This window comes from Bombus terrestris, chromosome 15 (assembly GCF_910591885.1).
Source record: "Bombus terrestris chromosome 15, iyBomTerr1.2, whole genome shotgun sequence".
Classification (NCBI taxonomy): Eukaryota; Metazoa; Arthropoda; class Insecta; order Hymenoptera; family Apidae; genus Bombus; species Bombus terrestris.
Genome location: NC_063283.1, coordinates 2,747,944 through 2,762,746, shown reverse-complemented (window position 1 = coordinate 2,762,746; position 14,803 = coordinate 2,747,944). Strand labels below are relative to the sequence as shown.

General features: G+C 37.5%; 1 protein-coding gene across 15 annotated transcripts in view; it reads right to left on the bottom strand.

Moving 5' to 3' along the window:
- Positions 1 to 14,803, bottom strand: part of LOC100649514 (glutamate-gated chloride channel) — an 85,603-nt gene that overhangs the window by 48,396 nt on the left and 22,404 nt on the right. For all 15 annotated transcript variants that reach the window (XM_048412688.1, XM_020866740.2, XM_048412690.1 and 12 more), the window contains exon 2: positions 897 to 1,083. The gene's annotated coding sequence lies outside the window, so the exon portion shown is untranslated. The remainder of the gene's footprint in view (positions 1 to 896; positions 1,084 to 14,803) is intronic.

The following is a 14,803-nucleotide window of genomic DNA, read 5'->3' as shown; positions in this document are numbered from 1 at the left end:
AATTGAATATGCAAAATTTCAAAACTCAACTTTCCAAGCAACCTCGACACGATCCTATATGAAAAGGAAGAAATAAAACGACTGTTGCAATTCCTAAAAGACGCGAACCTTTCCCAATTAATTTACGCGTTACAAGTATGATAATTATTATACAAGTATACAAGTTACAAGTATATGAATGTAAAAACTAATACAATTTAAATATTCTACATATTTGTAGCAACTTAATGGGTCTTTAGAGTAAGAACAAGGAATGATGTTTTGGTTTAACAAGTAATATTCAATACAACGAACTGATTACAATATTGTCGCACGTCTTATTATCATACTCGGCTCTCAACTTCCCGATTCATACTCTCCGGCTCCTCCACTCACACTCTCCGGCTTCTGCACTCGCTCTCTCTCTGACTTCTCAACTCACACTGTACGATTTCCCAACTAACTAATACCCCCTGGGCTAGCATCCCTTTGTCTTTTCTTAGCCCCACCACGCATGTGTTCCGCGAAGGCCCGTAGCCAGGGTCACGTAAGCCTTTTCTACGAAACTATTCGCTTGAAGAACCGACGACACATCGATGGATCCGACGACGCTTCGGCTCTCGCGACGTTGTTTATGGTTCGACCGATATCTTAGGCCTTTTGTTCACGATACTACATGTTTATGACCAAATTGTATGACGTACTATTACGATATAATATATTGTGATATAATATTATTCTATAAATCTCTGAAACACAATTGTACGCAAGCTAATAATTGCCAATAATCGTCAGAAGCGAAGAGACCCCAAATAGATAAACAAAGGAAGAAACTGAGTAAAAGATATTAACAATAGAAGAAGTTGTTAACTATTTAAACACGTTCGCGACTCATGAGACACCCTATAGAAGCTTACCTTAACGTGAGATATGTGGCTGGTCGCAATGGACGAGGCAGGCTGTTGCTATTCGTTGTGCAGGTTTTTACTTCAACTCTCACGGACTCTCATCTTCCTGCTTACCACTTCTCGTTCGCTTTCGCGAGCAAAGGATCCTTTCGGTGGCTGGTGTATCGCTTTAACGTCCACCGCTGGCAACTGTCATCTAGAATAAATGTAAAATGTCGAGGTGTAACATCTTTAAGAAACTTCGCTGCTTGCAGGTTTAACAAGTCTTCACCAAGCGTAGATTAATCGTTCGCACGATATAACGTCATTCTCGTTTATCGAGTATAACAGCTACTTATGTACAAGTAAGAATGGGGAAAAATAATAATTACAGGATGGCAGTTGGTCGTTTTCGATTCGCTGATATTAGAAACTTTTGTGTCAACGAACATCCCGTGTACGCTACTGTTCAACGCTATTCAGACACTTGCTTGTTATCTTGTTCCTCTAGACGATGTGTTATATTTTAACTATGAGATTACGAACAAATCAAACCATTGAATCGACTTTTCAAAGTCAATATACGATAATGAAATTGACGTTTACAAATGACAAACTTTATAAAAATATTTTGTTACTCGATGAACTTGTTATTCTTGGGTCGCTTAATTTTTTGATTAGAAACAGAAAAAATGTTTTTCTAACATATAGAAAGATAACATAATATATAATATCAGATTGTTCCAAAAGTTTCTTTCGCTTTATAAGGAAATAATAGATGCACGACATATTTTATTTTACATTATGTTTTACACAATGGATCATACATAATTTAATAAAATAATACGAAACAAAGAACATTGTGCACCCATTATTTCCGTGTAAAACAATAGAAACTTTTGGGACAACCTAATATAATATAATATAATGTATACAGGGTGGGATAGATAAATTCACAAGCTGCTTTCTCTGACATTATTGCAGATATCAACTTGAAATTTTCAGATGCAAAAAGGTGCAGAGGTGGTAAGATTTTAGGCTGCAAAATATCGTGCGGTGAGTTTATTAAGAGTAGAAAAGACATCGACCCCACATTTTTTTACTATCAAAGCTAACGATTTTTATCTAAAACATCGCTTTTTTACTTTCCACAGTTAAGCAGAAAATACCTTACGCAAGGGGAGCTCCATGAAAGTGTCGGAGAATATAAAAAAAAATGTATTCTGTTTTGAAAATTATTTTATTAAATGTTGAAAAAGTTTGCTTCCAAACACATATTTATTCTTGCGGTAATAGTTTCGCGAACATTCGATAACATTGCTGTAGTTATGAATTTACACGCGACGTGAATTCCTCTTTTCATATCGTTTTTCGTAGTTGGTGCCGTTGCGGGCACCTTTTCCTTTACGTAACCCCATAAAAAAGAATCAATTTGTGGTAGACCAGCTGACTTACATGGAAAATAATTTCCACAGCAGAATACATTCCTTCTGATATCTTTCGACACGTTCATGGGGTTGGCTCGCGTAAAGTATTTCCCGCTCCTAACTCCTCGGCTAAGCAAAATGAAAAAGAATGCCATAGCTAAAAGTTTGTTAGCTTTGATAACATCTGTTCGAACATCAAAAAATTAATATTCCATTCCAATAAAGAAAATATGGTATCAGCATGCTTCGCACCCTTAAGAAACTCACCCTTACAATATCTTACACCCTAAAATGCCAACCCTTCTGTACCATTTAACGTCGGAAAATTTCTAGTTGATATCAGCAATGGCTTTGGAGAGAATATACGGAGCCCGTATAACACTTTATCTGTCCCACCCTGTATACAGGGTGTTCCACATCTCAATTGGCAAGCGTTGCCAACATGTTTAGAAGGCCATATCGAGCAAAAATTGTTACGTGCACCATAAGTCGATTCGTGTTCGTTTTTGAGACATGGAAAGGACAGTGTGCCAGCACAAATAGTCAGATGCGCTCGAGTTACTTTGCTTTTAATGTTAATCATTTATTTCATTACTCTTTTTCATTTATTTTTGTTTATGTCTGTTTTGATTTATTTACACAAATTGTTCAAAATGATCATGGATATACACCCATGGTGTATATAATAATTTTTGCTGTTACTCTGCCCCCAAACATGTCGGCGAAGTTTGTCAGTTGATATCTGGAACGTCCTGTATAACAAATGGTAAAATATATTATCGCTATGCCTTTAAGACCCTTTAGATCGATAGGCTGGCGAGTTCGCAAGAAACATAGTAGATGTAGCTGCTAATTAGTACTATTTCGTCATTAATCTTTGCGGAGATATACATGCTATTGCTATGAGCTGATTCTTACGAGCAACGCGGTATAGAATTGCTTTCGGTTTCGGAATATCGCGACGCTAAGTCGCGCCAGCTTTCTCGGAATTGCCACTGACCAGCCATCAGGGTGTTGCCAGCAACGTTAGTAACAATCAACGTTCAACCTTGGCCCCGTGGCCCGATTCGTGTACGCTGCGTGCTAAACCATTCTAACTAACCATTTGTTACGTCTTCCTAACCAGAAGATTACGAACAATAAGACGATTCCTTCTTTAATTTCTCCAATTTTACTGTTCGAGATGGTTCCATCCTTTCGAGAAATACAGAAAGCCCGTTGAAAAAAAAACGGCCTTCTTTGTCTCACAGAAGGCTGGAATAATCCTCTTTAGGGAGAGTTGCAAGTTTGTCGAATAATTACTCCGTTGGACAACCTATTTCCCTCGGCTAACTCGGGTCAAACAAAAACAGGACGGCTTTCAGTCCCTTTCGAAGTTGGGTCGAGCTGCATTCAAAAAGCCTGACAAAAAAATTTGTCAAAGTTTTTTCATTATTCTAAATCTCTCGGAAGTCAGTGTGAAAAGGACCTTCGTTCCTGGCTGTCGAACTTTCTCGGCGTGTTGTTGAGAAGCTCGAATCATTTAAAGGATTTAACGCGAATTCGGTGGAAATGAAGGTTCGATCGAGTCAGTTAGTCCACAGCAAAGATACCGATGTTGTTCGAGTTAAATTTCAACTTTGTGGTAGAAGATTAATATTTACACCGTATTTACCTTAGACATCTGTTTTCTCCGAACTTTCTTGAGAGATGAATTTTAAAATAACCGAATACTGCGTAATCTTCTTCCTCTTGTTGAGAACCGAGTCAGTACACGGCTAGTTTTCATAAAATGATAAGATCTATGCAAAGCTTAAACCCCGCGAAGGTGTTTTCATACTTTCAAGGTAAATACAAATTTCATAAAAAGTAATGTAACTATTCGACCAAAGAAAATGTACTCGAGACAGCGGCTACAAAAGGTATTTGCACCTCGTTGTATCTATTATAGCATTCACGATCTGATTAATTAGGTCATAATATGATATATTAAAGCTCGTATTATTCGATACCGCTCTTATACAGCTACAAAATTTGATACCATGAAAGTGAAATGTAGAACACGATAAAAAGACTGAAAACTAAAAGAACAATACTTTTTGTAGCCATATGCATGTGCATACGTTCGCCACAGATCTATAGGCCCTTTCTTTTTCAACGAAGCTCGTCAATTATTTACTAAAGTCCAGCGACAACGTGGTGGATTCTTTATCGCGAGAATCGAAAAAGCGACGTTAAAAGCACTTGTTCGCATCGGCGAATAATAATTTATTTATTGGCCAGTTTGAACGGATGGACGTATAAAACGCGTACTCGACACGACGACGGCGACAGCATCGGTGTTGGACTCGGCGTCGACGTCGACGTGTCACAAGCACGTGAATATTAAACGATGGACAACAGAGTCACGGAACATCGCGGTGTATTAACGTCGGCCTAACGTGTTCGCGTAGGAAATATCGCGTGTACCACGACCATATGCGTTGATGCCGTTAAAGGACCGAGGGACTCGGATCGCTGGCTGATCTATGCTCGACCTCCATCCCTAAAAATTCCTGTTCTTCGCAAATTCAGTTTCATATATATATTTAATCCGTATTCTGATCTTGGTACAGTGAATGACGAAAGTGCATGAACGCTAGGTTGAAGAAAACTTTCACGTATGTGTTATTTACGTTGTACGTGAAACATTTTGAGATTTCATTAATTCTATAACGAGACACAGCTCTCGTGATTGAGTGTCATGTTTGAAAGTTTGAAATCAGTTTGCAATCAGTTTGAAAATGTACATAGTAGTTAGGAGACATTCATTGGAAACGTATTAACCGATTTTATACGCGTATATTATATACGTATATGGAGGCTGGGACGGACGAAGCGTTGAAGCTGTTGTTTCCGCCGAAGCCATCGACTTGAAATTTTCAGACGCTTGAACGGTACAGACGGGCTAACATTTCAGGACGATAAGACGACGTAGTGGTGAGTTCTTTAATTAAGCGTTTTCATGTTCGGACAGATGTTATCGAACTTGAAGACTTCTATCCGAGGCATCGTTTTTCTTCTTTTTATTTTCCACAGTTAAGAAGTTATAGCGGGAAATACTTTGCGCAAGGGAATCTCCATGAAAGCGTCGAAAGATATCAAAGGAAATGTACTCTACTTTGAAAATCATTTTAATGGATGTTTAAAGACTCCACTCACTTTCAGTTACACATATTTATTCTTGCGATAGTATTAGGTCGTCTAAAAAGTTTCTTTCGTTTTATAAGGAAATAGTGGATGCACATTTTCCGTTTCATATTATTCTATCGAATTGATCCATTTTGTTTTATCAAGATAAAGATTACAACGCTCGACTTAGAGCGATTAGATTTCATGTTTGTATAAAGATGCGTCGTTGTAAAAGACGTACCTGTAAAAGAAAGACACTTTTCGGACAACCTAATTCCACTGGCTATATTTGATAACATTGATGATATTACGAATTTACATGTGGCGTGAGTCGCTCCTTTCATATTCTATTTCGTAGTTGGCGCCGTTGCAATCACTGCAAATACTTTTTGTAGTCGCCGCGATTCTGCAGTGCCATGAATACTCTGTCGTACATGACGTCGTATATGACGCACATACCGTATATGTAAACATTTCTATAAGCGTTCGAATAAGTGCTTTCGCGAGCCATGTACATTATGAGGAAAGTATTATCTCTTTTTCTGCGAGAGTCTACCGTTTCCCTTCGCGCTAGTCGCGTGTAAACCAGTTACGCGCGTTTTAGAACATCCAATTGGTTCGTGTCGTCCAGCTGGGAAATAAGGTTAACGTGTCGAATATAAAGTAACTTGCATGGTTATTTCTATGAAAACTGTACAAGTAGCGTAATAAACGTAAACATAGCTCTGCAACTTTTCCATGGAAGAAATTGAAATGATTACTACTTATAGACGACTCGAAGTTTGCCGCCTTGCCTGCGATTTACATTTGCCTACTCTACTGCTGCAAACACTATAGTTGAAACCGCGAAGATCAGCGAATGCGGTATACTTATTATGTGAAAGGAAAGAAAAAGAGAAAGTATAATAAGCGTTCTCCAACTGTCGTAAATTTAATTAACGTATTGTACGATAGATTCAGGGATGAATAATACGAAATTGTTACAAGCAATACGTTACAAGGGTCGATGAAATTATGCGGTGGAAAGGAGAATCGTCATCGATCGAGCACGCTATTTTTGTATATGTGTCCCTTTTCCGTAATAACGAGAATAATGTTATGAAAAAGCATTCGTCTAGACTGTGGACGTTCCGTGTAGATCGATGCCATTAAGTTTTCAAGCTCTGTAAATGTTTCAAATCAATTCTTTTAAAACACGATTCCCTATCGTCTGTTTATAATATATTAACGTATCGTAGGAATATCGGTGGTAGAAATACGTAGATAGACAGAGACGTATGTGTGTTAGTAGAAATACTAACGCTATGCATACGCACTATGCGACAGTTTTGTACCTTGGCACCGTTTCCTCGTCACACGATGCACACGTACACGCTTACGACACGAATATCGTTCGCGTGAACAACCGTCCAAAGCCGAGCAAACTCGAGCATTTTCGAGTGTACTAAAGTTGAAGAATATAACGCGACTTTTTATCGCGCGACGACTCTGTGTTCCGTCGGCCAGTAGCAACGGAGTTTTCACTGGAAAACAAAATGTTCCATGTTTTTCTTATTCATGCTGATTTGAAAAGCATTTGATCGAAGTGTGTATAAAACAGCAGAGTAGAGCATGCAACTTCTCACAAAGTTGTTAACGATGTGCAAAACTTTCCAACTGGGTAGACTCTTTATCTTACGTTCCAGGGACGATATTTTAAATAACGTGCTACGACTAGTCGTACCGTGTTACTCTCGCTTTTCATCCTCAAAATACCGTTCTTCGGCGCGTAAATTAATTTAGGAGAAGATACGACATTTCTACTGTTAATACGAATCTGTTTGGCCAAAAATTTGCCAAAATTTGAATCTGTATGATTACGGACGCGTGTTTCGCGTGTTCTTCGATACGAGCGTTCCGCTCGTAATGCACAGCTGCTCGGAAACTACAGGCTCGCATCGATAAAAAGAACAAGGAAAATTATAAGGATGGAAATAATGTACCTTGAGCTTAGAACGTTATGATTTACGACCTTACGCAATACCTTAGAAATGCCTTGAAAACGTAGAAACTGTGGGAGACACGCGCCGGAAACCTTTGAAATCATATTTGTAACGCAAACTCGATTTCAATCGGCTTTAGCAACTCCTTCGATGGAATTCTTCGTCTTGTATTCATGAACTTTGCGAGTCCGGTGAGCTCTCGATACGAACAAGCTCGATACGCGACTTTTCCGAGTCTCTGAAAACTACCAATTAACCTCGACGTCTTTCTGTCGCTGTCGCATAAAGTTCTGTTCTCGATCTACTTCGACGTTCTAAGCACGCGATTCTCGTCAGTGTCGCACAGTTAATCGATCTTTCCGAACAATCCCACGACGAAAGCCCTACTCTTTACTCTAATTATTTTATTATGTATTAATTGTTCCATCTGTTTGTCCTTGGTAATAGCTACACTTTGTTCGATTTCTAGTAATATTATTTCTAGTATTTCTAGTAATATTTGAGCCTGACCAAAGTGTACGAATTAATAATTGTATTATTAACAACAACAATAATACAAAGAATAATACAAAGGAACAAAGTGTATTAATTAATAATTAGAGGCTGTGCCTATTACCTTTTTGCAACAGACTGCAAATTTAAATCACTTATTAAATGCAGCGCTAATAATAAGCTAATGCCAAGCTAACTCAAGAAATGAGTCTATCACTTATACTTTGTGTTACATCTTTTTACGTTACAAGCGGAGACAATGTCCTCAAGATGGTAGAAATTGAATCGTTGGATCGAGTTGGTGGTTGAGTCGTTAAAAAGAATTCAATTCACGTAAAATTCGCCAAACGCAAAACTGTATGTATCTCGAAACAAAAAAATATACGACTTTCATAATCACTGACACAAGTCAAAATTTAGAGATAAAGAGATAAAAAGCTTATTAGTAGCGTACCGGCTTGCAAATATCGATTTATTTTGTACGAGTGGTCGTTGAGTATTAGAATGGTGTTAGTTAATTCATTGTTTCTTTTAAATAAAACAATATCGTGCCTTATTGTCGTAAAAAAATCCATTGTATCCTGCGACAGAGAATAACGTTACTTAATTATGGAACTTAATTATTTATTTATTTATATACTTATTTATTTAGATGGAAAATAATAATAAACCCTTTGGCGTATAAGATAAGAAAGTAGGAGAAGGTTACAATTAACATATATATATATATAGGTTAAAGATATAAATATAAATATAAAAATAAATTTAAGTATACGTTCCAACGAGTGTTTTAAAGAGACTAAGCTTTACCAAATAGATCTATCATCTGACTGTAAGGAGTTGGAATAATCTAGCACACGGTTAAAACAATTAATTCAACGACGAGTTGCGAGGTATCGATTAGTGTGAAACAAATTATTATTCCAAGACATTCGTCTACGACATCTCGAGCGAACATTGAGAGAGAACTGCTGGATGATTAACGTAACTAAAGGGAGACTTTTAAAAGTTGAAATACACGAGCAAATTGAAATTCTCAGAATCTCGATTTATATATCTATTAAGTTGGCAACTAAGTGATTGCGGATTTCGTCATTAAGTGGTATTGACAAAATCCGCAACCACTTAGTTGCCGAGCCAATAGCTCCAGCTGGAGCTCTCTATAATTTGAATGTAAAGACAGTTTAATGAAATATAAACGATAGAATCTTTCGAACGATAACGTATATTAGAAAAAATAGGAACCATGATCTACGACATTGATCAAACCGAACGGAAGAAGCAATTTAATCGTGAGAACGATCGCACCTGTTCGACCCTAGCTAGCTTTCCCCATCAGCAGGATCCACTAGGTCTCTTTCCGCTTCGACATTGTTTTCCATCGAAATTCCATTTCTAAGCTAATTTTAGAACAGTAGGCCATAACAGTCGGGTGTACGAGCTGTCTATCCACGATGCCAATTGTCCACTGCTCGACTTACCTCTATTAAGTTCCGCGCGCGGTTCTTCCACCGACTTGCTTGGCTCGATTATTTTTCGATCAATCGCGTTCTGATAGCGACGGTAGCCAACGGTTCTCGCGATTATCCCGACCCGCTCTCTAGATCCGCTAAAAAATTTATCGAACCAACACACGATCATAAGCAAACACGAGTAACGCGCAAGCTACGATCTGAGAACACGTGACGATAACGAGCGATCGATGATGAAATTCAATTCTCGGTTCGAGTGAAAGTGGGAGCCATGCGTCTGGAAAATGATGCGACGGATTTGCCCCAGGGAACCTTGGATACATATAGCTATGTACGTGTTACACAGATATAAATACACGTTTAATCTAATTTCGATCTATCGATTTTCAACTTTGTTTCGCGACTCTCTTTCGTTTTATAGATTGCGATACATGGTGTCGATGGTGATCGTATGAAAAGGGGAATAAGTGGAAGAAAAATTCGACCGACTTTAGGTTCACGTGTCGCGGCCGTCGCGTTTTTCACTGCAATCTTCAACGATCTAACTAAGAACCTCTGGAAAACTGATAAGGTTCGAGCCAATATTCCGTGCATATTATGATTATGGCTGATCACGTGAAATATCGTTTAAGGTACAATTATATTCGCAACGAAAATTATTCAGCAGCGCAATTACTTCCCATGTAATTTATCATTAAGATTATCCCTCTGAAAAAGAGAGATACCGTTATGGCATTTTAATCGAGTTTTAATTTCGTGTAACAATCGGAGAAGTCAAGGGAACAGGAAATTGTCTAGTTAAGTACAGAAAAGGATAAAATCTTTTAGGACCGTGCAGCTTTACGATCCACGCTTCGTTGAAAAGTAGGCGAATAATATCGACGGTCGACGATGCAAATAAATTTAATTGAGAAAATTCAGATTACGTTAAAGTACCGAGCGTTCTTTTCGTTTATAAAAAGGAGATCAATGTCCAGCCAATAATTCACGAGTTAAACGATCCACGTTCTAATTCTAAACGGATATAAATTATTTATTTTGACTGAATATCAATGTCCGTCTCCGATAACGCGGGATTGAATTACGATATCGAAGAAAACATCAAATATACGGTAAAGAGGCCCTGGAGACCGCTAGATTTCATCGAGATCGACTTATTCCCGATATAGCCGAGTCTTATTGAAATCTTATCAAGTTAAAACGATTCGACCGATCGATAAATTCTGTAATTGCGATTTTAGTGACACATCAATTTTAGCCTAATGAAATCCAATTTAATTATCTTTCGGTAATCAATAATCATTCACGCTTTTTATCGAGTGTTTTGGCTGAAAGATATACATATAACAAGCATAACCACATCCATTCACGAAACCTGTAAGCTTAAAAGCGATCTGACGTCGATCAACGCTGCGCGTCCAATAATATTCCATTAAGCATCGTGCAATGAAATAATTCTGTAAATGTAGAGAAAATGCAACATTATTAAAAAGAAAAAGTACACGAAGCAACTTATTGTTTTGACAAAGTACAACAAACGTACGCGATTTCTAGCAATAGAATTTCTGTCATTTGAAAAAGAATAATTTATTGCAGCGATATAATATAAAAACACCTGGATTTCATAAAATTTCTTCAAATTCTACCTATCTGGGTGTATATGGAGAAAGAGATAGTAGCGAAAAAATATAAAATTATAATACAATAGAAGTAATGTAATGAGAATTTAATAGAATTTAACGCGTGAGAATCCAGTGTAAATTAGCTACGAAGTAATTATAAATGAAATATAGCTTTAACGCAACTTTGGTTCTTAATGGGTTAAAAGATACCATATTACGTAGATGTAGCCACCGCTTCCTCACCGCTTTAATTAACACGGAATTTAGCGTGGAAAGCGTAAAAAGAAGATTCTTTCTTGTTAAGGGACCAAGCTCGAACGCTTTGTAATTTATGGACCGTTGGACCTTCGTGTTGTGCTTAAGGCTCGTTCTTTCGCATATATTTTATCGAGAGGACCTTCCATCCCTGACAAGTGCCCACTCGATTGCACGAACCGATACCGTAACCAAGAGATCCGAAGATATTCTTGTACCTAGAGCATCTCTAACTATTCTCGTTCTTCGCACTTCACCTCAGTCGCTCGTTTTACAATTCCTTCCGACGTAATAATCCAACTCAACTAATCGCTGCTACGTTTACAAAAACTCGTGTAAACCTGAAAAATCACTTGGCAATCGTGAAAAAGTTTAGCAATTATTATCTCGTTTGAAACATTGTTTAATGCATAAGAATGGTAATCTTATCGGTTCCGTGTAAGAAAATTAGGTATTTTTTAATCTACATTCGTCGCGTCTTTCGATCGCTGTTTCCAACAATTCTCAGATTCGTATCGTTATTGTACTTGTAGATATTCGATTTCACGTATATTATACATTGTTTTACGTTAGTAATTCGGACTCGGAACAGATGTTTCGGAATCTTTCGTGCAATTCGCTTCAAACACAAACTTAGGGTAGAAAACTACGATGGTTAACGTAATCATATAACTGCAAATAGTTTCAACGATTATTCGCCACGCTCGTCGCAATCATGAACAAAAGATTCTGATCGATTGATCGTCCCTCTGATACCTTGAATTAATTGTCATATTTTAAACGAAACCAGTGGATGTCGTAAACACTTGTAAAACCGATAATTTATGCTGTAGAAATATTAGCGGAATAAACGAACGTAAAGAAGAGATATTCGGTAAAATCGATGAAATAGATGAAAGATTCGAATATACGGAATGGGCTGACCTTCGGCAAAACCATGACACAGTGGTATCTATCCGTGCCAGTCGGACTAGCTTCCACAGGCATTTTCAATCAGCCTAGCCTAATATTTTTACAAAGACTTTTACAAGCCATTCATACGCATCGTTGATCATTTCAAACGATTTCTAATGCTTTCTGGTCATTGAACGATTACGATATACGAACTCGCTGCATGTAGGCCAAGGTTTTCTGAATAGAGCTCGTTCAACTAAATGTGCACCAGGTGGAAACGATATAGGTAGGTCGTAAAGTAAAGTGTTAAGTAGGGTCGCTAATTGATCTAACTGCAGCAGGGGTTATACGCGCTGTACACGCATGCAGGCACCTACGTCAGCCTTTTAAATCAATCGAATACCCCAGGGTAGAAAGCACGATATGTCACATTCCCACCTTTTTTTAAATAAATGCAAAAGAGACCGTAGTCTACTTATGCGAGTGCTTTAAAATAGAATAGCAAAGCGAAAGAAAGTATATAGTTAGCTGAGCAACTTACTTGCCTATATGCGCCTGTTAGTATAACTTTTGTGTTAGATATTTTACACCATGTTGTTGATAGCCATCTATTCCGAAGTATGTGTATCGTATACAGTGGTCGAAGTTTTTATCATTTGACAAAATCTTATCTAATTATTCCGTTTTGACGACGATGGAAATTTCGACCATTGTATCTATTCGCTGCTCTTGTCAGATACGATCTTGTTTCGGTGCACGACTTACCAAATTCGCTAAACACGCTACAGAAAAGGAAGACTCTTGCGAAGAAGAAGTTCCAGCTTTCCCGAACGATATATGTAGGCTTTTACCACTTACTATAGGTCGAACGTCTGTCACGTTGACTATTCACGTTATGGTCGCTGATAAAGTTGGAAATTTCATGCGACCTTAAACTTGCAATTAAACGAAAAAATTTTCCTCTGTAAAATTACGCAGCTCTTCTTACCGTTCGTATCTAAGCTTGCTTTTGTCGACTACCGTAGCTCAAATTAAGAGTCTCGGTCTCTGAAGCTTGTAAATTTCTACTATTGGCCAATTTTACGATCACGCTATAAGAAACGAAAAGCGAAACTTCGACATCGTGTACGAGTGGCAATTTAGTGTAATAAGGAGCAAGTTGACTATAGAGAAAGAAAATGGGGTTAATAACCCGCTTGAAGAAGCCCTGCTCTACCATTTTACGTGCTTCTTCAAAAACGACTATCCCGTTAAAAAGCAGACATTACGAGATGACACTATAGGGCGGAGATACGTCCCATTATCCCCATAATTGTCTACTCGTAGTTTCCTACCCTCCTCTGTCTTATGTCTTAAAGCTTATGCCGTATTCCTGTAAAGTGGGACAATTGCATATCCTACGTGTAATATGTAGGACATCTTTGTTTTATCAAACATTGTGCAAAAGAGGCTCGAAACTGTCTTTATCTTTCGTCAGAATTTAACCAGCGTTCTGGACCGATGCGTATTTGCACGAACGAGAAAATTTTGTTCGCACAGTGGCGAAAGTATGGGTGGAAAACCGCTTGCTCGGAAATTTCATTGTATTATAGAAAATTTGATTACTTTTTTCCTATAATGTGGGATGTAAAAATACACTTTTGGAGGATGTTTAAATTTTTATTCGACGCAACGATAATTACAAACTGAATTACGTTTAATTTAAATCACGTTTCCACTTATCAAGACTTTTCTCGTTTACGCTGTACGTTGCTGTAAATCGAACAAATACTATTTTTTAAAACGTATCGCAAAAATACTCGATTTACGAATCGAGGTAATGCTTCCAAAAGAATTGACATATCCAATTTCAGAAATGCCGATGTGATCGAAATACAATACGCACTATAAGCTATATCGAAATCCGTTGTTCTTTACCGGTACAGTTGTACGCATTTTCAACTTAATCTCGACCAGTTGAAGTTTTCTTTAGATTAACTTTTATCTTATTTGTATCAAAATTCTACGTAAATTTTGCCTCTTCATTCATTATAAATAGGCTATCAATCTTGCAGTAAATATAACGTTGCTGTATAAATTGATTGTAAACCATGCTCGAAGTTTACCGAAGATAACGATAAAATATTTTCATTATTCCTTTAATGAACAAACATTTAGAAATTAATGACGGCCACTATAGGCGAATGCTATAAACGTGAGTTGTAAAATTCAATGGACAGAATGGGCTAAAACGTTTTCGTTATTTTTTTAATGATCGAACATTTAGAAATTATGACCATAGCCACTATAGATGAATGTTATAAATGGAAACTGCAAACTTCCATGGACGCAAGTTACGTATAATAACAACGATATTTTTCCCTATAAATAACCCTATCAACATTACGAATAACGTAATGGTATCATCGTTATGAATAACAATCAGATAATCGTCACTCTGTCGATTCATTTGCGCGTATCGTCTGCGTCGAAATGTCGCGCAGATCGACCAAATGAAAAAGAATCCTCGCACGCCACAGTTTCGCAATCGCGTCAAGCGTATCAACTCATCAAACTTATCGCTAGATATATCTGATTAATTCGTTCATTAAACGTACGCGAGTACTCATCTTCGCAGATAAACTAAATTAACAAACGATAATA